The 25,583-nt window shown below is 38.3% G+C and overlaps 1 protein-coding gene across 5 annotated transcripts in view; it reads right to left on the minus strand.

The window, feature by feature from the left end:
- The window catches only part of LOC106084006 (bifunctional heparan sulfate N-deacetylase/N-sulfotransferase), a 575,726-nt gene that overhangs the window by 462,673 nt on the left and 87,470 nt on the right, over positions 1 to 25,583 (minus strand). The window contains exon 1 of one of the 5 annotated variants that reach the window (XM_059361301.1): positions 17,047 to 17,071. The exons of the other annotated variants lie outside the window; for them this stretch is intronic. The gene's annotated coding sequence lies outside the window, so the exon portion shown is untranslated. Of the gene's footprint in view, positions 1 to 17,046; positions 17,072 to 25,583 lie in introns of those variants that run through there. 5 annotated transcript variants of the gene reach the window in all.

Genomic DNA, 25,583 nt, shown 5'->3' on the forward strand with positions numbered 1-25,583 from the left:
AAATATGCCTTAATCATTTTGTAAGAAAGTTATTTCAACAGACGAGTCAAAATTTGAACTAAAAAATTGCAAAAATCGGAAAAGAGTGTGGTGTGAAACAACGCAAAGGCTAAAATCGAAAAACCTTATACATACTGTATAACATGGTGGAGGGAAACTCATGGTGTGGGGATGTTTTTCCTCTTCAGGAGTTGGTAGAGCCTACCAAAAATTGACTCTAAAATTACTGGAGAGCACTATGTAAATATTTTAGAAGAAAACCTTTTTAGCAGTGCGGAGGAAATGGGCTTGGGGGAGTTCATCTTTCAACAACGACCACAAGCACACGAGTAAGGTCGCGCTGAAGAAAATAATGTTGAAAAATAAGAATAACCTGGTCAAAGCCCTGATCTAAACCCCATAGAGCATCTTTGGGCTATCCTAGATGACAAAATCCCGATGAAATCCAGATCAAATCTTCAAAAATTTTGGGAAAAAATGCAAAGTGAACGGAGGGTTATTCCAATAAATACTTTGAAGAACCTTGCTTTAAGTATGCCGAAAAGATTGAGAGAGGTCATAAATAACACAGGAGGAGCAACTTCGCACTAAATTTTAAAGTTATTTAATTTTTTATAATATTTATTAGAGAAGTGTTACTTTATTTTGTCGCATGACATTCCTTATGTGCCATATAGTATTAAAAATGGAAAAAATAAAATAAGACATCAATGGTAAGTTAATTTTCAATATTTATATATTAACCGAATTAAAAATAAAACTATAATAAACATTTGAAAACAAAAAATTTATGTTTCAATTAAGATATTAAAAATATTTAAAACCGCACTTTTGTCCGACAGTGTACATATTCATAAGAATGACGTTAAATTAATTTATATATAAAGAGCGAAAGGTATTGTCAGTGTAGAAAAACTTATATTTATCACAAATTCTTGGAAGAATTTATTGCAAAATTCAACGTCTTTCAGAAAAGAAATTGACTTGGCAAAATTTTCATTTATGTGAAAAGAATTATTTTTTGCGTATAGGCTGAAATGAAGTTCTACGTTTTTGTGAAAAAAAAATGTAAATTGTTTTAGTATTTAATAACGACATAGCGTCGAAGAAGGATTTTATTGCCCTATTGCGCCTATCGCCAGCTAGCGCTGTTTTATGTATAACAAGTAAAAAGGCGTTAAGTTCGGCCGGGCCGATCTTTGGATACCCACCATCTCGGGTATATATGTAACCCACCCTTCATCAAAATACGGTGAAAATTTCATACCTTATGTCCCATAGCAGTTATATCGAAATATGATCCGATTTGGACCAAATGCTAATAAGTACAAGTCATTGTTCAATTGTGTGTAACAAAATACTAATATTTTTAGTAGCTATATCTAAAAATAAACCGATCTGAACTATATACAATACGGATGTCGAAAAGCCTAACATTAGTCAAGGTGTCAAATTTCAGTTAAATCGGATTATAAATGCGCCTTTTTTTGGGGCCAAGACTTTAAATTGAGATATCGGCCTATATGACAGCTATATCCAAATCTGGACCGATTTGGGCCAATTGCGGAAAAATGTCGAAGAGCCTTACACAACTCACTGTCCCAAATTTCGGAAAAATTGCACAATAAGTGCGCCTTTTATGGGGCCAAGACTTTAAATTGAGATATCGGTCTATATGGCAGCTATATCCAAATCTGCACCATTTTGCAGAAGAATGTCGAGGTCCTTAACTTAACTCACTGTCCCAATTTCGGTGACATCGGACATTAAATGCGCCTTTAATGGGCCCAAAACCTTAAATCAAAAGATCTGTCTATATGGCAGCTATATTCAAATCTGGACCGATCTATGCCAAATTGAAGAAAGATGTCGAAGGACCTAACACAACTCACTGTCCCAAATTTCAGCAAAATCGGATAATAAATGTGGCTTTGATGGGCCTAAGATCCTAAATCGGAGGATCAGTCTATATAGCAGCTATATCGAAATTTGAACCGACCTGGGCCAAATTGACGAAGGATGTCGAAGGGCCTAACACAACTCACTGTCCCAAATTTCAGCAAAATCGGATAATAAATGTGGCTTTTATTGGCCTAAGACCCTAAATCGACGGATCGGTCTATATTGGGGCTATATCAAGATATAGTCCGATATAGCCCGAACTTAACCTGCTTATGGAAAAAAAGAATCCGTGCAAAGTTTCAGCTCAATATCTCTTTTTTTGAGGACTGTAGCGTAATTTCAACAGACAGACGGACAGACGGACGTACATGTCTAGATCGTCTTAGATTTTTAAGCTGATCAAGAACGTATATACTTTATAGGATCGGAAATGGATATTTCGATGTGTTGCAAACGGAATGACAAAATAAATATACCCCCATCCTTGGGTGGTGGGTATAAAAAGACATCAAATACTGTCAGATACTCTTAAATATGCATACATTTGAATGCAATAGTAGGGTCTTTCGAAGGCAGTTGTCCAATGCGAGAAAGAAAATCAGCCCAAGAAAATCACTGGACAGCCGAGACGATTCACAACGTTGGAAGAGAGTATTCTAATTTAAAGGACTTTCAAACTTGACCAATTGAAATGTAACACCTAAATTAAAATAATCCAAATCTGATGAAGATAAATAAAATTTCATTTCTTTTATGGTTCCAAGTAAACAGGGACTCTTATGTAACCCTGGCCCTAGTCTAGCGAACATGATGCTTAAATGCAATGTAAGCCTGCAGCTCTTTCCTCCTTGTTTGTTCAAACGTTAAGCATTTGTCAGACATGGTGAACGACAAGAACTTTTCTGCTTGACTTTCGTTAAGTTTTTCGATACCCCAAGGGCAATAAATCTTTCGCCATAGTCAACGAAGGGAAACAAAAGAAACGCTTTGGCAAAGACATCCTTTGGAAGACACATTCTAACGTACATCAAACTTTCTTCTGCCTAAAAGGCCCAGCAGAACTTGAGCAAAGACATCCATCTAGACAGCTAGCCATTTATAGTGACAGCATGGTTGCGATAGTTGAGATAACTTTTTTTTTTTTTGGACAACTTCAATTTGTGAGAATACAAACAAAATCTAACTTATTTCGAGCAGCAACAATTATTTGTGAATAGAACTTTCTCCTCTATTTCCATGAAGTTGCATGCCTCAGACAATCAAAATTAATTATGGTTTTTTCCTTGGTTTTCGTCTTCTCATTGCTGAGGGTTACCAAAAAAACAGCTCCTCTTTGCTTCTGTCAAAATAAACACTTTTTATGTTCAAAATGTTAAAAGTAACATTTTCAGCCAAAACAAAAAGCAGCCGTTGAGGAGAGTGAGCGGCAAGGACGGTAGGGGAAAGTCAAACATCGACCAAAATAAAGTCAACTCTAGGTATTAAACTTTGACAAGTACATAATTACATGTAGCATAAAAAGAAATTGTTGTTGAAACTTTGCGCTTTAGCAGCGCACAACATGGCCGAGCAACGAACGAAGGACGCACAAAGTTTTTAGTCTTTTGTTTTTCCAACTACTGTAGGCAACTATTACCAACTCCCTTTGAACTGCGAGTAACTCTGCTCAAAGTCTTGAAGTATTGAATTGAGACCCTAATTAAAATTCGACTTAACCGTAGAAGCCGCCTATAAAATTAATTTCAATTGTAACAACACTTTCAACCTTTCGGGAATGTTTTTTGCCTTGCGAAGAAGCAAAGAAACACCGCAACAATGGAAAAGGAAATGAGAAACATTTTTTGTGAGATTGAGGGCATTCACAGGTAGACTAATTAAAATTAATACCTTCTACAAGCCAATTAAGGAATATTCCCTTAAATTATTTTCAATGAAATTGCTCTGCAGGTTGTTTGTAGAATATGGGAATCCATTAACTGAAGTCGTACAATCTGCAAAGAAAACTCTTGGAAATATTAAAATTTTCACTTGAACTGATTAGCGCATGTGACTGGGCTCATGGTGAATGTATCGATTACATGCAAACCGATTTCGTTTACGCTGCTACTTTAAGACGTAGACGATTGCCTATCTCAGATTGGTTTTATGACAATGTTTTAGGTTTACGACTGCCAAAAAGTTGTAAGCGAACAATCGTCGCATAAGTGGTTGCTGTCAAACTCACAGTGACAGCTACATGATGTTTGCTCTATTGACAGCTTGTTGCGAATTCCACGTCGAATATGCCATGTCTGACCACTTGCCATATTTTATCCCATCTATTGTCTAAATAGTTCACAAATTAGTTACAGCGTGATTATAATATAATTGGATAAATTCTGCCACGTACACAACCCTATTCCCTTGGGGCAATCTGTTACGATGTGGCAACACTAGTCAGACAGAGTCATGACTTTGATGACCATGACAATGACAGGGGTTTTGATGATTTAGTTAGGCTGCATTGGGTTTTCTGTCACTGCACTGCCTGATGTTGCAATATTTGGATCTTTTCCTATCCTAGTCTTCAGAATCTTGAGACAGTCGGTGATGGTTTCATCGTAGGGTCCTTGTATGTTAGGTTGTATTGAGTTTCTCGTCCCTGCACTGGCCGCTGTTTTAATATAAGGACCTTTGCTTATTCTAGTCTTCCAAATCTCAAATAAAAAGGCTTCGTGGGACAGAGCATCGACCCCCTGTTCAATGGGCTGCATGGGTTTTTCTATCACCGCACTGCCTGATGTTTCCATATTAGGATCTTTTCCTATCCTAATCTTCCGAATCTTGAGACAGTCGGTGATGGTTCCATCGTGCGGTTCTTGTACGTTAGGTTGTATTGAGTCTCTCGTCTCTTCGCTGCCTGATGTTCCAATATTAGGATCTTTGCCTTTTCTAGTCTTCCCAATAATGAGGAAATCGGTGATGGTCTCGTCGTCGGACCCATGTTCGTTAGGTGATATTGAGCCTAGAGCTGGCAAAATATCGATGACAATATCGATATTTAATTTTTTGACTGAATATCGATTGATATTTTTCCGATGGATACTATCGCAAAAGTTCATTTCTTTTGCAAAATTATGCAAAAATAAGCGATCCGACTCCGAATGCATCCTATAAGATACATTGCGCCTATAAAGGGGCCCAATTTTCATCTGATTAGACTAAAATTTTGTACAATGATTTCTCTCATGACTTCCAACTGACTTTATTAATCTTGGTTTTATTTGGTCTGTGCATTGCAATTGATATACTTCTCATTTTCATTTCAAATATAGGTGATGGGAAATCAACGATAGTATCGATATTAATTATAAAAACTATCGAAAATATCGAATGTTGCGATTATCGATAGCCACCTGCCACTGCACAGCCTAATGTCTCAATATGAGGATTAGGGTGGTTTTATCTCAAAGGGAAAAATCGATGTAGATTTTTGTTTGCGGCACCCGCCTAAAATATTTCATTTTCTTAGATTTTAAGATTCCCAAAATTTAAGCACAATTGGAAGAGTTAATACGTGCTGATGGGGCCTCAAAATTTTAAAAATCTCGATATTTTTTTTTTGTTTTTTTGGCTATTTGGGGACTTTGACGACCCATATCTCTGAAACGGCTAAAGCTATTTGCCCGTGTCATACATCAAATTAAAGACCATTCTATTTATAACATTTCATTTTCAATCAAGAAGAACGTAAGTAGTACTGAATTCGTGATATCGAAGCCCTGAAAACGTGCAAGGTAATCCTTGTGCTGATAGTCAGTCTGTCAATCTTTGAAACTAATGTAGAGATCGCATTTATTATCCAATCATCACGAAAATTTGCATATATCACCTTGTAAGACAACCGCTATCAATTTTGGGAAAATCGGTTAAGATTTAGAAATAGCTTACATATATATAATTCGCCCGATTTACATTTAGAAGTTGGAATGTTGTATTACCCATCTGAAAACCTCTGCCTCTGCGATTTTAATAAAAATTGCATCATGTCTTTAAGACTTATAAAGACATGATGCGAATTATAGCATGCAATTTTTACCAAACATCTTTTCGTTCAAAAGCGAATTTTCGATCGATTTTCATAAAGTTCGGAGGAGAACAAGGTGGATAAATGAAGGTGGTCTCACGCGAACAGCTGAAAACAGCCGGCCAGTTTGACGGTATCAAAATGTCAGTTTTGTGTTTACGTTCTCAGCAAACGACACCATTTTTTTTGCACGTTCTCTTTGTTTGAGTTTATGTTTCTCTCATTTAACTGGCACACGTACGCAAACAAGGGCAAGTTTCTTTGATTGTGTTGAGAACAATGCCAATTTTGAAATGACATCTTAATGACGAGATGGCGGATGGCACCATATGATTTTTGGCTGTTAAACAAACGAGACCACCTTTTATTGTTTCGCCATGGGAGGTGAAATAAGCGGCATCATTTAAGCAGAACGTAGATGACTCGTCGTAAAAATTCATTTTTTTTTTTGTTTTCAAATATTTATCATTTATAGTTGTTTAATGTTTTAATTTGTTTGCGTAAAATTTTATGGAAATAAAAGTTATTTAAGACCAATTGACCGACACAAAAAACAGCCTGTAGAAAAAAATTTCATCAAAATATTGAAGATGGTTCGTCAAATCTATCACTATAAAACTAAGATATTGGTAAAGACAAGCACATTTTGATGGCTTTGAAAGATTAGGATCGGCTTGAAAATAGAGTGTTGACAAGCTGTACAAAATTCAGCTCTGACTTTAACCACATGTAATCGCCGATGGGCCAATTCCTGCACACATTAGCGACGACAATTTTCAAAAAAATTTGAGACATCTTTACCAATTTCACAGTAACAGAAAAAATTTTGCAATTTTCGATTGGGGTGGAAATTTAAATGTGGATATAGATTTCCATAACTTTTAAATCAAAAATTCTTCCAATGTGTCCATATTCGAGGACATGCCATGCGATGACATTAAAAAATGGGAATAAAATGCATGACTTGACAAGTAAATTTTTGGTTGCGGAGAATGTTGCTGCTGTTGCAAACTTATTTGAGCATTGAAAATTACCTAAAAATACTTAATTTAAAAAACAAAAATTTTAAAGTTTATGACGCCTTTGGCATTTTTTCAAACCTTTGGCAGAGACCCCATTTTTATTGCCAAATCCGAACGTCTTGCCGCTGACTGACAGAATTCTTGTAGAGACGTTTTCACGGCTAATTACATCAGGTAAATACGTCGCTTCGCCAGTAGTAGGAGATAACAAGCGATGACAATATTTTCTGATATTCTCGCCGGGATTTGAACCCAGTCGCTTAACGTTAATGGCGGACATGCTAACCTCTGAGTTACGGTGGCCCCAACATTTTTAAAGGAATATTTAATAAATCAAAAAGTAGCCGTTGAGTGCAGCGGACATGTTTTTATTTCACTCCTCAAAGAAAAATATCCGTATCTGGGAATAGGTACTACCAATTACAAAAAATAAGCCTTTTTGGAGTAGGCTTAAATTTAACTCCAAAGACCCAACAGCTGCGGTGGTGGCGTCAGACAGCAGCAAGTTGTCCTCCCCTCTTATAGGTGTGGGTGCCTTGTCACATGTATTCGAGAGTAATGCTTCAAGCGCACAACTAGTGGTCAGACTTATTAATAAGGAAGAGATGGATAAACCAGAGGGATGCACAGTTCGTCCCCAGCCTTTAAGTAATGGTGGTGTTTCTGACTCGAATATAGACAGCGACAGTGTCAATGAAACAGTCATCGCAGCCGAATCGAAAGATGAGGGCAGCGGGATGACGGCAGAGATGAGCGATAGCTTTGCTAAGCTCACAAGCAGACCGGGAAAGCGATCCGGGGCGCGACGAAGGAGACAGAGTATGTATCGGCAGTGCAGAATTGACATTCCAAGCACTTCTACGGAAGCTGGAAAGAGAATCAGATCTCCCGAAGAGCATAACACTGCTAAAATGATGAAGAAGAAAAAAAGCTCCCCGCTTTCAAGTTCTCTGGGAAAAAGGATGCCACAGCCTTCACAGAAGGGGAAGATGGTCACTGAGAGAGGTAAGGGGCCGCCCTCTTACGCTGGAGTGGCAAGGAAGCACACAAGAGATGAGTTGACTTATGCATTCATCAATATCGGCTGTGCATCCGGTAGGATTCCACCAGATCGGTCCCACGTGAGGCACTTGGTAAACGAACGGGTTATCGAACATGTGTTGAACTCTGAAGGGGGTCCACCCATACGAATTATAAGCTGCGAGTTTAAAGGGGACATCTTAATGCTGCGCCTTGCGTCAATGTATTTATACTGTCAAAAAGATTGTTGGAAGTATCCACACTCCCTGTGGCGCAAAGCTCGACATAGTGTGAGCTCACAAAGGCGACGGTCTTCATCAAGGATGTGGATGTCGAAATCGCGACGGAACGCATGGTTAAAGTCTTAAACAAGCAAAACCAAGATAGATTTGGTCCTGCAGAAATGACAGGTTTTTCACAGGAAGGAGAAGGAGAAAGGAACTCTCCTTGTGGTGGGCATTAATCAAGACTCCGTGACATGTTTGGCTAAAACTAAAGGCATGGTGCACTACGGGGCCATGACAGTCTTTTACAAGATTGGGAAGACAAGGATAGGTAAATAAGCTCATATTGAACCATCAGGCGGTGTAGTGGCGGGACACTCAATAACGCCTAACGGTCAGACGGCCGATGACGAGATTATCACCGACTCTCTCAATATTGGGAAGACTAGGATAAGTAAATAAGATCCTAATACTAAAACATCAGGCAATGCAGGGGCGACGGAACCATCAACGACTTTCACGAGATTAGAAAGACTAGGATGGCTAAAGATCCTAATACTGAAACATCAGCCAGTGCATGGACGGTAGACTCAATACACCCTAACGAACAGGAACCCGATTATGGTACCATTACCAACTTTCTTGATGATGGATGACAAGGATATGCAAATATCCTTATATTAAAACATCAGTCAGTGCAGTGACGGGAAAGTCAATGCAGCCTAAAGAACAGGGGGCAGACAATGAGACCATCGCCCACCCATCAATCTCCACCGGAGCGAGACAGATACTCACGCTCTGATGGAGAAAATCGGCAAGGGCAATATTCATATTGCTTTAATTCCGGAGTCATGGACGACCCGGAACAAAGTTTCTGGGCTAAAACATATCAACTACCAATTATTCTATGCTAACACTGGTACTCGGTCGACGAACTGCGTTATTTGTCATGCGTTATTTTTCCCAGAGTTATCAACGTCGAACTCTCATCATTATACCAACATTAATAAGCGGGGCCAAGCCCTTCCAGAATTCTGACTACTAACGACCTAATGACACCAATATTGGTAACACCGCTACCATTGTTAATTGAATAAGGGAGGAGGTTTTGGATGTGACAATATGTTCGGAAAATCTATTCGATGAGGTTCAGGATTGGAAGATCTCCATGGAGCATTCCTTCTCAGACCATCGCTTCATTAGGTTTAGAATAGCACGGCCGAATCCGATAAGCTTCCTTAATAAGTTGAAGACCAACTGGCCAAAACTCGGAAGACTACTCAGAAGAAGACTTGGGCAAGGTAATCTAGATTGTCCAAGAACAGAAGACATTGACGACAATGTCAACAGGATTACGGCTGCACTAGTCGAGTCTTTCGAAGAAAGTTGTCCTCTTCGGGAAAGAAAAATCAGCCCCAGAAAAACACTGGATGACCGAAGAGATTCGCAACATTGAGAAAGAGGTCCGCAGACTTTTTAACAGAGCGCGTCGTAAAAAAGCGCAAGTATATTGGGATGTGTAACACACACGGCTCAAGGAAGGAAAATGAATGAAGGTCCTATTACGGTAAATATATAAAAGCAACATAATTGGTTTTGGCTCAAAAATTGGCGAATGAAAAAAAGTAAACTAAGGACCATTAAAAGTGCTATTAGTTTTTCTGAAAAAAGTTTTGTTTTAGCAGTTTCTCAAAAAATGTTTATTTTTCGTTTTAATAATTCAAACCTCTATATAAAAAAAGTGCTTACATAAATATTTAGTGAAATAATATAAAACATTTGTCGGTGGTAAAATAATGGTAACTTATTGCTTCATATCTATTTGCAATACCTAAATATAATTCTCAAGAATAACATGTTGAATGAATGAACTACCTATTACGAGTAAATAATTAGGCTGCAACTCCCAACAAAATTTATTTCAGTTTTGGCAGCAGAAGTGAGCGGACGCAGTACATTCAAGTGCAAATTAAAGCGATAAATAAAAAAACGTTATTGAAATCGTTTTTAAGCATTTTTAACTTTCCACAGTAAAACATAATACATATAAATTGTCTGTGCAGTTTAAAACATTAAAAAGTCGATACAATTTTCTTTGAAGTGAAACAACTTCCTTTTGGGGTAGAACTCATCAACAGTTCTTTCTGACAATCTACTGTGATTTCTAGGTAAGTTAGCTCAAATTTAGTTACAGTTTAGTTTTTATTATCCGTGAATGAAGTACCTGGAATTAATAACGAAAATATCCACTATCCCGGAATTGCAAAATATTACATTAATGAAAAATGCATATTTTTTAGGCAGAGAAGAAAAAAACGCAAAAGGACATTGTGTTAAGTAATTTCATAGGTAATGGTTATAATGGTATAGACATAGATCCGAATTAAAAAATGTAGAACTTACTTCCGAATTGAAAAACCTGCAATGAAAAAAGTCCCCAAAATAAATTATACAAAAATTATGTGCAGTAGAAATGAGTAAAACATTTTACCTCAATTACCCGATAAACGTTTCTAGCCCTGAACTATCCGGATTATCGATGCTCAACTGAATTTAAATGTAAATGGATGTTATTTTTATAATTCACTAGCCCACTCCGCTGCGCCTTCTTTAACTCTCTAATATCATTTATGGTTCGGACACTTCGCCCCGAATGTGTGTATCGAATTCGTGCCACTATAGCCTATGTCCGCCTATAACGTTGAACGCCTGCGTTCAAATCCTAGCGACAACATCGGACAAAATTTAAAGCGGTGGTTATCCCCTCTTAATTCTGGCGACATTTGCCATGCATGGTCATGTAAAACATTCTCCCCAAAGAGATTTCGCACTTCGGAACGCCATTCGGACTCGGCTATAAAAAAAGTACCTCATCATTCAGTTTAAACTTGAAACGGAAAGCTTTCATTAAAGTGCGAGTGTTTTGCCCCTTTCGGTTCCTGGGTAAATTTTTACTCCACTCCCAAATACTTTTCTTTTGAGTCCTATATTATCGTATTGGTAAATATTTCCGGTTTAGAGAGACACTTTGCCCTTAATGTAAATATACGCATATATACATAATCGGCATGATCGATAAATAAATTCTGTTTGAGGGTGGGATGGACTTCAGGGACTTTGTCCCGAAAATGAGGATCACATGGCTCTTCAATTTTTTTCTCCCAAGCACCTTTCGTTTGAGCTCTATATCATCGTGATTGGTCTATATACGCATTTGACGGAGTTTGGATGACCCCCGAGGCACCCGACCCCAACAATAGAAACCATGTTTTGTTTTGACTGTGAGAGAGCAAAAAAAAAATTTCGAACGAATCGCATTACCAATCTCCGAGATCTGGTGGTTTTGAAAATTGGGGTAATGAGAAGTGCTTTTAGGGGAGGGATGGCACTCAGACATTTGGACTCAAATATGGATATCAAATTCGTGCTGCACTCCCAAATCCATTTAATGTGAGCCCCATATTGCCATGGTCAGTAAATATGAAATGTTTGGAGGGTGTTTAGGGTCTTGGGTGGCCACCGGCACTTTGCCCTGAAAATAGATATCAAATTCGTTCTTTTCTTCCAAATACCGCTGGCTTGAGCTCCATATTGCCATAATCGGAAATAAAGTTCAGTTTAGGGGGCGTTTTAGGGCGTACCCCCAAACACGTGGCTCCAAAATTGGATACCGAATTCGGTTTCTACTTGCAAATACCTTTCACCTGAGTCCCATATTGTCATAATGGGCCAATCAACCTATTTGATTTATTTTTAGAAAGAAAAGCGCCACCTAGACTTCTACTCAAATTTTAACGTCATATTCGTAATCTACTCCCAAATACCTTGCATTTGAGGCCCATATTGACATTAACGCCCAATATGACTGTTTGGGGGAATTTTAGGGTTGGGGCGGTCCGATGGGTACTTAGATCCAAATTTTAAAACCATATTCATATTCTATTTTCCAATACTTTTCATTTGATACCCATATTGTCCCGATCGGTCCACTTTTGATTTTGGGTGGTGTTTTTGGGTAAGAGGGAGAGTGCGCCCCCTTTCGAAATCAACAAACTATAAAGCCTTTTTTTCCTTCCTGACCATACTCGCAATCTACATCCGAATACCTTTCATTTCAGTCCCATATTTTAATGACGGTCAAAAAAACTATTTTAGGGGGTTTTGAAAATGGGGCGGCCCCCCAGTTACTTGGACCCAATTTTTAATATGAAATTCGTTCTCTACACCTGAATAGCTTTCATTTGAGTTCTATATTGTCCCGATCGGGCCACTTTTATTTTTGGGTAGTACTTTTGCGGTAAGGGTAAGGGTCCGCCCCCCGTCCGATATCAAAAAATTATATAGCCTATGTTTCCTGCGAATGGAGATGTACAGGAGTCAGAATGAAATTCTACCAAAGAATTAAACACCAAACCGATGGCTTTGGTGCAGGCACATCCTCCTGCAGAGACAAAGAAGGAAATCTGGTAATTGACACAGACAACATGCTGAGGATATGGAAAGAACATTTTACCCAACTGCTAGTGTCCGATGTTGGCTGCGAAGAGGATACCGCAGAACCAATCCCAGATGATGGTATAGAATGTTTACCTCCTAGTCAGAATGAGGTCCAAGTAGCAGTAACCCGACTAAAGAACAACAGGGCAGCAGGAGCCGACGGGTTACCCGCTGATTTATTTAAGACCGGAGGCGACACGCTGATAAGGCGTATGCATCAACTTATCTGCGCAATCTGGCTAGAAGAACGCATACCCGATGATTGGAACCTCAGCATACTATGTCCCGTACACATGAAAGGAGACAAGACGGAATGTGCCAACTACAGAGGAATAAGTCTCCTCCCCATCGCATACAAGATACTCTCGAGCATAATGTGTGAAAGATTAAAACCTAAAGTCAATGAGATAATTAGGCCCTATCAATATATCCACCCTAGACCAGATATTCACACTGCGCCAAATCCTGGAAAAGACCCGAGAAGGACAAATTAACACCTACCATCTCTTTGTTTACTACAAAGCCGCCTTCGATACACCTTTACGTTCAAAGGTATTTCAAGGCATGTCTGAGTTTGGTATTCCTGCAAAATTAATAAGACTTTGCAGGATGACACTTGCTGATGCGCGTTCCTCAGTAAGAATAGGAAAGAATCTCTCCGAACCATTTAATACCAAACGAGGTTTCAGACGAAGAGGCAGCCTATCGTGTGATCTCTTTAATATCCTGCTGGAGAAGATTATACGAGATGAAGATGTGAATTGATATGGCACACTAATCACAAGAGAGCACATGCTACTCGCCTATGCCGTCGATATCATAGGTCGGTCACCGGAATTAGTAACTGCAGCCTTTGAAAGAATCGAAAGAGAGTCAGTGAAAATGGGTCTGGCAGTAAATGGAGATAATACGAAATGGATGGTTTCCACTCCCAAAAAGCCTTGCACAACCGAGCAGATAAAGAAATTGGAGAAAGTTGCGAACCACATCTTTGAGATAGTCAGTAACTTTTTCTACCTCGGCACCGCCGTAACCGAAACGAAAGACACCAGTTTTGAGATAAAGCGAAGAATAATACTGGCAAACAGATGCTACTTTGGACTAAGTAGGCAGTTTAGAAACAAGGCCACCTCTCGACAGACGAAGACTACACTTTACAAGACACTGATACTACCCGTGCTGTTATATGGTTCTGAAGCATGGGTACTTGTGAAAGCAGTTGAGGCAGTGCTTGGAGTATTTGAGAGAAAGATTCTTCGTAAAATATATGGACCAGTTTGCGTGAACGGAGAATAGGCGACGTATGAACCACGAGCTGTATGACGACGATAGCATAGTTACACGCATCAAAATACAACGGCTGCGTTGGCTAGGTCATGTTGTCAGAATGGATGAAGAAGCTCCAGCAAAGAAGTCTTTTGAAGGCAAACACGGTGGTACACGCAAACTTGGTGTCAGAGATTTTAGAATGAGCACAGAAGATCGAGGCGCTTGGAACGCTATTCTACGTTCGGCTAGTGGAACAAATATTCTGGCATAGACAATTAAAGTAAGTAATGTTTCCTTCCAGACCAAGCTACACAATCTGTGAAAATTTCCAGGTAATCGGTTCAGCCGTTTTTGAGTCTATACGGAACAAACAAAACTTCAATTTTATACATAAAACAATTAAGAGCGTGCTAAGTTCGGCCAGGCCGAATCTTATATACCCTCCACCATGGATCGCATTTGTCGAGTTCTGTGCGCGGTATCTCTTTTTAGAATATAGAATAAGAACTGTTATGCTATTGGAGCTATATCAAATTATAGTCCGATTCGGACCATAAATGAATGCTGAACATTGTAGAAGTCGTTGTGTAATATTTCAGTTCATTCAGATAAGAATTGCGCCTTGTAGGGGCTCAAGAAGCAAAATCGGGAGATAGATTTATATGGGAGCTATTGATCGATTCAGACCATATTAGACACGTGTCTTGAAGATCATGAGAGAAGCCGTTGTACAAAATTTCAGCCAAATCGGATGAGAATTGCGCCCTTAAGAGGCTCAAGAAGTCAAGATCCCAGATGGGTTTATATGGCAGCTATATCAGGTTATTTATCGATTTACGCCATACTTCGCACAGTTATTGAAAGTCATAACAAAACACCTCATGCAAAATTTCAGATCAAGATCTAAGATCGGTTTATATGACAGCTATACCAGATTATGAACCGATTGGAATCGTACATGACACAGTTGTTGGAAGTGATATCAACACACCACGTGCAAAATTTCAGTCAAATCGGACGAGAATTGCGCGCTCTATTGGCTCAAGAAGTCAAGATCTAAGATCGGTTTATATGACAGTTATACCAGATTATGAACCGATTGGAATCGTACATGGCACAGTTGTTGGAAGTGATACCAACACACCACGTGCACAATTTCAGACAAATCGGACGAGAATTGCGCCCTCTAGAGGCTCAAGAAGTCAAGACCCAAGAACGGTTTATATGGCAGCTATATCAAAACATGGAACGATTTGAGCCATACTTAGCGCAGTTGTTGGAAGTGATACCAACACACCACGTGCAAAATTGAAAGTTAGCATGCTTTCGACAAACAGACGAATAGACGGACGGACATGGCTAGATCGACTTAAAATGACATGACGAACAAGTATATATATATTCTTTATGGGGTCTCAGACGCATATTTCGAGGTGTTACAAACAGAATGACGAAATTAGTATACCCCCAATTAAAATTGGGGGTATACTAATTAAGCGTTAAAAATTAAGCGTTTTATCGGGAAACATCCAACTTTTTCAGGCTTCAAAACCAAGAAAATGGAATTTTGTACAGTTTAATTTTAATTTAATGGTTTAATACTAGAAAAACCAAATCCGTCAAAATAACTGGTAAGAGTCTTTATTTATTTTATGAATTTTTTATTTCATATATATTCTTTTTTTGGATTTTGTAGGTATTAATGAAATCATATTAAATTAGATATTTTGACCAGCTGGGAAAAATATGTGCACAAAAAAAGGATTTGCTCTTGCTAGTGTGTAGTTATGTCAACAATTGTTTTTTTTTTCATTCTAGGTATACTAGACAACAAAATCAACTCGGAAATTAAAATGGATTTTTAAAATAATAAAAAAGCTTGAGGATAATTTAAATATTAACTCATCTTTAACATATACAGCATGATGTTTGTGTATTTAAAACGATTGGAAAGTGAATTGCAAGTATCACATTGTTCACTTAGTTCACTGCCTAAGAAAATATATGCGGTTTTTAATTTTTCATTTATTGATATACAACTGCCCAGTAAAATAAAATTATGGCATTCATCAAAGCAAAAAAACGCAATGTTTAAATTAAATGTTGAAGTTAACTAATTTTACCTAGAAATCGCAGCAGTCTTTTTTTCAAAGCGAGTGGTTTTCTTTTAATGATATGGATTTCTTTTCCTTAAAAATACAATGTCACTTTATTAAGTTGCATCAAACTTCAGTCCATTTCTATTGTATTTTTGTATTGAATTTTTGTATTGAATTATCGTTATTTCAAGTCTGCATATCCTTGGATTTCAAATGCAAAAAACCTTGATTGTAGTATTCATTTCTTTGTGTTAAGCATTGATGAATTGTTTATTTTAAAACGTCGTGTACTTGGTTTATATCCACACTACGTCTCTTATGCTAGGACGCAATCTTTGTTAATAAGTTGCATATCTGTGGCTCGAAATTTTTACCAAAATCCTAAAATTAAGGACAAAATCTTTAAGTTTGAGTAAACTTTTTTTTTGAGTGTGGGAGCTATACCTAAATCTGAATCGATTTTTCCCTATTCTTAAAGGCTGGGATGAATTGCGCATCCCTCTGGTTTTTTCCTTCTCTTTTTCATTTGTTAGACTGTAAGCAGTATACCCACTTCATCTATCCGTTTGTAACATATCGAAATATTGCTCAAAGACCCCATAAAGTATATACCTATATTATTGGTCGTTAAGTCATTTTAAGTCCGTCTTGCTGCCTGTCGAAAGTCCGCTAACTTTCGAAGGAGTAAAACTGAAGCTCCCCTATAAACCGATCTTGACTTCTTGAGCCTTTAGAGAGCACAATCCTTATCTGTTTTCTATAACGTTCAACAGATGTGCCAAGTATGGTTTGAATCGGTCCATAACCTAATCCGAGCTCCCGATTGCACTTTTTGAGGTCCTATATTATTATACGATTTGGCTTAAATTTTGCAATTTGGCTATCCTACGGACTTTTTAGCACATGTTTTATATTTTCGTACTTAATTAGGTCTATTTGTCACTTACTGTTATCATTCAGATAGTGGTCAAAAAAGATACCACACATACCTGTAAAAGAAGAGTTTCATTGGATTAGAAAAATTGTTTCCAAATATTGACTTAAATGAGTTATGATTAAAAGCCATCACATCGATACTAGCAAGCCAATTGTTTACTAGATAGACGTGCAAATTAAAACTTTGCTCATGAACATTCTGCTAAGGAATAGGGGCAAACTTCTCACATGTCAATGAGTGCAGTCCGAATCAAGCATATGCTCAATGAAAAGGTGCCTCCTTTTTATAGCCGAGTCCGAACCACGTGCCGCAGTGCGACACCTCTTCGGGCAGAAGTTTTTATATGGCTAGTACCCCACAAATGTTGTCAGTATTAGGCGGGGATAACCATCGCTGAAAATTTTTGACGATGTTCTCACCAGCATGCGAACCCAGGCGTTCAGCGTCATAGGCGGACATGTTAACCTCTGCGCTACGATTACCTCCGATGGCTTACTAGACACACGTAACAGATGAAATATTTGATATACGTAATTGACGTTCAACAACTTAAATTGCGTCTGTGCGTTAAATCGTCTTAGAATTTTACCACGACCAATAATATATGTTTTTGGTTTAATCGGCTAATAATTGAGCCCTCTATGAACTTAATAAGTCAAATGGGAGATCGGTTTTCAGATGCAGAAAGTTATATGGGTAAAAGGCACCATTGACCAAGTGGTTGTGGTTGTTAGAAAACACCATGAGCAAAATTTCATCCAAATCATTTATATAGGATCATATCTAATCATGAAACGACTTAGTCTGTCAGCATGTTTTCCGATCAGACAGTGACCTGACTGACACAATGACTGAGACGTCTTTTCTAGCCAATGACAACAAAGCGGTAGACCTCTTCAAGCCTAGATTAGGCCACATAATTTTTGGAATGCTCACAATGAAACAAAAAAATAAATTCTGCCCGAATTATTTTACAAAAATCCCCAAAATACCCCTATCGGGCAAAGATGGTTTGCTGTGGAGGCTACAAATATTGCTAGGTGCATACAAATTGTTGCATGGGTTTAAGGGACATATGGAGTGAAAAAAAACATGGACTCAAATGAGAAATATGTGCTTTGTAATTTGATAACTCGAGAGGGTTTTCCAATTTTTTAATACAAAATTGCCTATTCTGAAGTGCATATGGCACCCGTTAAAGTTGACATACCTTGTTCAAATTTCACTTTAACCGCATCTACAATATGTCCTCGTCACAAAAAAAAAAACAAGGTATTCAAGCAAGTTTTTTCGACAAAGACTAACCGATGAAAATACTCTTTTTGACCAAAAAAAAAAACTTTTTTCACATTTTTTGACTACCAATCTGTATTACTTTTAACTGAATAATCAGATGTGGACACTTTTTGCGCCAAAAACCAGCGTTAATTTTGTCACAAATCCAAATCATGCACAAAAACGAAAATCGAACCACAAATTAATCTCGTAAATTTTAAAACACGAAGCAGGTCTCGGTCAAAATTGCAAAAAAAAAATTAAAAATCTGATATCCCCGAAACCAGACGAGATATTGTAGACCTTACGCTGATTTTTTTGTAGGGATTTTTGAGCACTATCCAACAAAAAAAGATGAAAATCAGACCACAAACGAAGATTTGGCAGCTCCAACAAATTTTCCAAACGCCGAAGTGCCCAACTTTAGGAGCCTGCCAACCTCAGCTGTCACTATTCCAAATTTCAAAGAGATATCTCTGCCCGTTCTCATACGGCATATTATACCCACCACCATAGGATGGAGGTATACTAATCTAGTCGTTCCGTTTGTAACACTTCGAAATATTCGTTTTAGAACCCATAAAGTATATATATTCTTGATCATCTCGACGGTCTTAGTCGATCTAGTCATGTCCGTCTGACCGTCTATCCATCTGTCGAAATCACGATAGCGGTCGAACACGCAAAGTTAGCTGCTTGTAATTTTGCACAGATACTTAATATTGATGTAGAGCGTTGGGGATTGCAATTGGGTTCAGATTTAGATATAGCTCCCATATAAACCGATCTCCCGATCTGACTTCTGAGTCCCTGGAAGTCGCAATTTTTGTTCAATCTTGCATGAAGTGTTTTGTTATGACATCCAACAACTGTGCAAAGTACAGTCCAAATCGGTCTATAATCTGATATAGCTCCCATATAAACCGAACTCCCGATTTGACTTCTTGAGCCTTTACAAGCCGCAATTTTTGTCCAATTTGGCTGAAATTTTGCATGCGGTGTTCTGTTACGACTTCCAACAACTGTGCCTGATACGGTCCAAATCAGTATACAGCCCGATACTGCTCCCATGTAAACCGGTCTCTGGATCATCCTCTGGATTGACAGAAGTTTGGTATGTGGAATAAAATTATGCCCTTCAACTAAACTTATTTCGTATATTTTTAGCAGTATCCAAGGAGGTGGCTTGCCAATATTCGGCCCGGCCGAATTTAGCATGCTTTTACCTTTTTTTACTAGTTTTTTCGATTTTTACCCACTAAATTGCAAAGTACGAAGCAGATCTCGGTCAAAATTGCAAAAATAAGTAAATTAAAAGTCGAATATCCCAGAAACAAGATGAGATATTGTAGATCTCAAGCGTCCCTTTTTCGCTCGCTAACACCTCAGCTCTCGTTCTTACATGGCATATTTGTAACAAGTTTTTTTCGGTTCTATTCCACTGTGTGATTGTAGGAGCGACTAATATAACTCATCATTCTAAACTTCGTAATCGGATAGCACTATTTGTGCGGCCGGTAGTGTCCTTAGAGTCAACAGACATGCAGACAGACGGATGGTAGATAGGCACACAGATGACCCTAATATTAAAAATTTCAATTATTCAAAATTGATTACAAAAAAATGCTCTTCGTTGCATTAGCTATGACAATGCGCCATCATTTTTCTCACATATCTCCTAACGAGATGGTAAACAATTCAAAATTCACGTTTTCTGGTTGCCGAAGGACAGAGCTTTCCCAGATAATCAAAAATTAGTCAACTAGCAAGACCAGGAACTACTCTATATATCCTACACGGAAAAAATTAAAACTTTTGGAACATTTTTGCGACAAACAAAATCCTTTTATCACAGAGTTTTGTTTTGATTGTAACCTTGTAACGTTTCGCTTCAACATATCTAACGGTAGCCATAAAATTTGTATTATTGAACGCAACCAACTTTGTTTATTGTAAACCCTTGAGCACTTTCGTCTACCTTAAAAGAACCTCCCTGTAAAACGAAAAACTCTTTAATTGCAAAAGTATTTTTATAGCCGCAAACGATTATTCATGTACCGGACCAATAACACAATTATTCCCATGTGTCTCTCCTTCTAGAGAGAGAGGGTGAGTATTTGAGCGTATACTCCAGTGGTTGGCAAAATATTCACTCTATTGCTTATTACTTTGTATGTACACATGAAAATAATCCCAAGACCCGTAGGCTGGCAAATAATTGCAATTGTGTGCTCGTCACTGGTATAGACACATTCTCACACACATTTTTATACCCTCCACCATAGGATAAGGGTATACTAATTTTGTCATTCTGTTTGTAACACATCGAAATATGCGTCTTAGACCCCATAAAGTATATATATTCTTGATACTCATGTCGTTTTAAGTCGATCTATGTCCGTCCGTCTGTCTGTTGAAAGCACGCTAACTTTCGAAGGAGTAAAGCTATGCGCTTGGAATTTTGCACAAATACTTTTCATTAGTGTAGGTCGGTTGGGATTGAAAATGGGCCAAATTGGTCCATGTTTTGATAAAGCTGCCATATAAACCGATCTTGGGTCTTGACTTCTTGAGCCTCTAGAGGGCGTAATTCACGTGGTGTTTTGGTATCACTTCCAACATCTGTGTTAAGTATGATTCAAATCGGTTCATAATCTGGTATAGCTGTCATATAAATCTTGACTTCTTGAGCCAATAAAGCGCGCGATTCTCATCCGATTTGGCTGAAATTTTGCATGAGGTGTTTTGTTATGACTTTCAATAACTGTGCTTAGTATGGCGCAAATCGGTACATAACCTGATATAGCTCCCACATAACCGATCTGGGATATTGCTTTCTTGAGCCTCTGAGGGCGCAATTCTCGGCCGATTTGACAGAAATTTTGTACAATGGCTTCTCTCATGACCTTTAACATACGTGTCTAATATGGTCTAAATCGATCAATAGCTTGATATAGCTCCCATATAAACCGATCTCTCGATTTTGCTTCATGAATCCATACAAGGCGGAATTCTTATCCGAATGAACTGCAATATTACACAATGATTTCTACAATGTTCAGCATTCATTTATAGTCCGAATCGGACTATAACTTGTTTCATTTTTTGTTTTGACTGAGCAAAGAGCAGTCAGTATATTGAGCAGTTCGAACGAGTGCGGGTGGTAAACTCGGAAAGTGACAATTTTAAAATATTCGGTACTAAAAGCTGGTATGTCCAATGACAGAAATGATTAGAGCAATACACAAATCGCTGCCAGGTACAAGAAAAAACTGCAAAAATCTCTGATGCACATATATTATTTGGTAACATTTTTTTTTTAATTGGCTATGACCGAATATTTGTTCCACTAGCCGAACGTAGAATAGCGTTCCAAGCGCATCGATCTCCTGCGATAATTCTAAAATCTCTGACCCCAAGTTTCGAAGCGTCTTCTTCCACTTGATCTCTTCATCGGGCTTTTGGTCTTCCCGGTTTGCGTGTACCACCGTGTTTGCCTTCAAAAAGACTTCTCTGCTGGAGCTTTTTCATCGATTCTGACAACATGACCTAGCCAGCGCAGCCGTTGTATTTTGATGCGTGTATCGCGGTTCATACGTCGCCTATTCACGCAAACTGGTCCATATATTTTATGAAGAATCTTTCTCTCAAATACTTCAAGCACTGCCTCATCTGCTTTCACAAGTATCCATGCCTCAGAACCATGTAACAACACTGGTGGCGTCAGTGTCTTGTATTGTGTAATCTTCGTCTGTCGAGAGGTGGCCTTCTTTATAAACTGTTTACTTTGTCCAAAGTAGCATATGTTTGCCAGTTACTATTTCCGGTGACCGACCTATGATATCGATGTCGTCGGCATAGCCGGGTAGCATGTGTTCTCTTGTGATTAGTGTGCCATATCTATTGACATCTGCATCTCGTATAATCTTCTCCAGCAAGATATTAAAGTGATCACACGATAGGATGTCTCCTTGTCTGAAACCTCGTTTGGTATTAAATGGTTCGGAGAGATTCTTTTCTATTCTTACTGAGGAACGCGTATCAGCAAGCGTCATCCTGCAGAGTCTTATTAATTTGGCAGGGATACCAAACTCAGACATGGCTTGAAATACCTTTGAACGTAAAGGGGTATCGAAAGCGGCTTTGTAGTCAGCAAAGAGAGGTGTTGATTTGTCTTTCTCGGGTCCAGGATTGGCGCAGGGTGGATATGATAGGGCCCAATTATCTCATTGACTTTAGGTTTTAACCTTTCACACAGTACGCTCGAGAGTATCTTGTATGCGTTGGTAACATTTACGCGATGAAAATATATCCACCACAAAGTACGAAAACAACAACATTTTATATCCACCACCGAAGGATGGGGGTATACTCATTTTGTCATTCCGTTTGCAACACATCGAAATATTCATTTCCGACCCTAAAAAATATATATATTCTTGATCAGCGTAAAAATCTAAGACGGTCTAGACATGTCCGTCCGTCTGTCTGTTGAAATTACGCTACAGTCTTCAAAAATAGAGATATTGAGGTGAATCTTTGCACAGATTATTTTTTGTCTTTAAGCTGGTTAAGTTCGAAGATGGGCTATATCTTGAACTATATCTTGATATAGCCCCCATATAGACCGATCCGCCGATTTAGGTTCGTAGCCCAATAAAAGCCACATTTATTATCCGATTTTGCTGAAATTTGGGACAGTGAGTAGTTTTAGGACAGTCGACATCCCAGTTTAATTTGGCCCAGATCGGTCCAGATTTGGCCCATAAAAGTCACATATATTAGGCCCATAAAAGCCACATATATTATCCGATTGTGCGGAAATTTGGGATCGTGAGTAATGTTAGGCCCTTCAACATCCTTCTTCAATTTGGCCTAGATCGGTCCAGATTTGGACATAGCTGCCATATAGACCGATCTCTCGATTCAAGTTCTTGGGCCCATAAAAGTCGCATTTATTGTCCGATTTCGCCGAAATTTGGGACAGTGAATCGTGTTAGGCTCTTTAACATCCTTCTTCAATTTGGCTTAGATCGGTCTATATTTGTATATAGCTGTCATATAGACTGATCCCTCGATATAAGGTTTTGGGCCCATAAAAGGCGCATTTATTGTCCGATGTCGCCGAAATTTGGGACAGTGAGTTGTGTTAGACCCTTCAACATTCTTCTTCAATTTGGCTCAGATAGGTTCATATTTGGATATAGCTGTCATATAGACCGATATCTCGATATAAGGTTTTGGGCCCATAAAAGGCGCATTTATTGTCCGATTTCGCCGAAATTTGAGACATTAAGTTGCGTTAGATACTTCGACATCGTTCTGCAATATGGCTCAGATCGGTCCAGATTTTGATATAGCTGCCATATAGACCGATCTCTCGATTTAAGGTTTTGGGCCCATAAAAAGACACATTTACTGTCGGATTTCGCCGAAATTTCGGACAGTGAGTTGTGTTAAGCCCTCCGTCAGCCCTCTTCAATTTGGCCCAGATCGGTTCAGATTTCTACAAAATTGAACAATGGCTTGTACTTAATAGACCACTCAATATCCGTGTCGAATTTGGTTCAAATCGGACCATATTTCGATATAGCTGCTATGGAGGCATAAATTATGCATTTTTCACCAGATTATGACAAAATGTGGTTTATATATATACCTGAGGTGGTGGGTATCCAAAGTTCGGCCCGGCCGAACTTAACGCCTTGTTACTTGTTTTGTTGGCATAACGAATACAACAGATCATAATAAAAAACCATAATGGAGTTGTGCGAAGATGCAGGGCTTTTAATATAATTTAATTAAAAAATTTTTTTAGAGTAAAAAAATTTCATCCGGATGGCCTCATTCTTTCGAATGTTATCGTGATGTTGGCTATCTGTTGAACGGATGGGCGAATATGGGTAAAACGACTCAATCCATTAACGGCGAATGGGCAGAAGAATAGAACTGTCATAGAAAAATTCTAGCCTGAGTTAGGAAAAAAGCAATCTAATGAAATATGGATTGATGTAAAGCGGACGAATGAAAGTAATAAAAAAAATTTTCCCACCATATAAGGTCATGTCTTGGTGGAAAATTGGATTATAGCTTAAAAAATCAAACAAAAAATTGTCTCAAAATTCTTACGTGTGAGATTGCTGGAACCCGTTTTAGAGGCTTGTTGCATTTGATGAATTCCAAACAAAAAAGCAGTAAGGAAAGACAAAAGTCGGGCGGTACCGACTTTATAATACACTACACATAAACTATAGGTGCAAAGTGCGAGCTGTATCTAATTCTGAACCAATTTTGATGGACCTCGGCGAATGATTTTGACCATACTTCTTAGATATTGTGGTCGGCATAGAGGAAAGCGTTGTGCAATATTTTAACAAGACTGGTAAATAAATGCGCTTGCTGTGACTCTAGAAGTGAAAATCGGGCGCTATATATGGGACTTACATCTAAATCTGATCGATTTCCATGAAATTCAGCAGTAATATTAAGAGATATAAAAAAATTTCCAGAGAATCGGTTAACAAATGACCATTTTATTGCATCATTACTGCAAATCGGACGAACATATATATATGGAAGCTATATCTAAATTTGAACCGATTTTTTCCAATTTCAATAGGCTTCGTCTCTAGGCCAAAAAAACATGTCTGTACCAATTTTGAAGACGATCGGATGAAAACGGCGACCTGTAGTTTGTACACAAATTAACATGGACAGACGGACGGACATAGCTACATCGAATCAGAAAGTGATTTTGAGTCGATCGGTATACTTATCAATGGGTCTATCTCTCTTCCTTCTGGGCGTTACATACGAATGCACAAAGTTATAATACCCAGTACCACAGAAGTGGTGTAGGGTATAATTAATGACGATAAGCTTACTACTTTTGAAAGCAGGTGCGGTTTTGACAAAGTCGTTAAAATCCGCTTCGCTAAATTGTCATAAAATATAAAAAACTATTATAAAGCGTATTGGCTCAGAAAATAAATAGCATTTTCTTTAATTATACGCTACACCACTACTGTGGTACAGGGTATAATTTTTTTTTTTAAATTTTTAATCTAAAAAAAATTTGAAATAAATCCGGAGTGGACTTCGGAACCGAGTAAAAATTGCTCGACTCCGCAGCCCTGGTTACAACATTTATTTGAACTTGACATCCATTGGTGACTTGGTGAAGAGACTTGAGGATATAAATTGTCATTATAATGATATTATAGTCACTGGTGACTTTAATAGTAATGTGCTTGAAGAAACACATTTGACGGG

Source organism: Stomoxys calcitrans, chromosome 1 (genome assembly GCF_963082655.1).
Source record: "Stomoxys calcitrans chromosome 1, idStoCalc2.1, whole genome shotgun sequence".
Classification (NCBI taxonomy): domain Eukaryota; kingdom Metazoa; phylum Arthropoda; class Insecta; order Diptera; family Muscidae; genus Stomoxys; species Stomoxys calcitrans.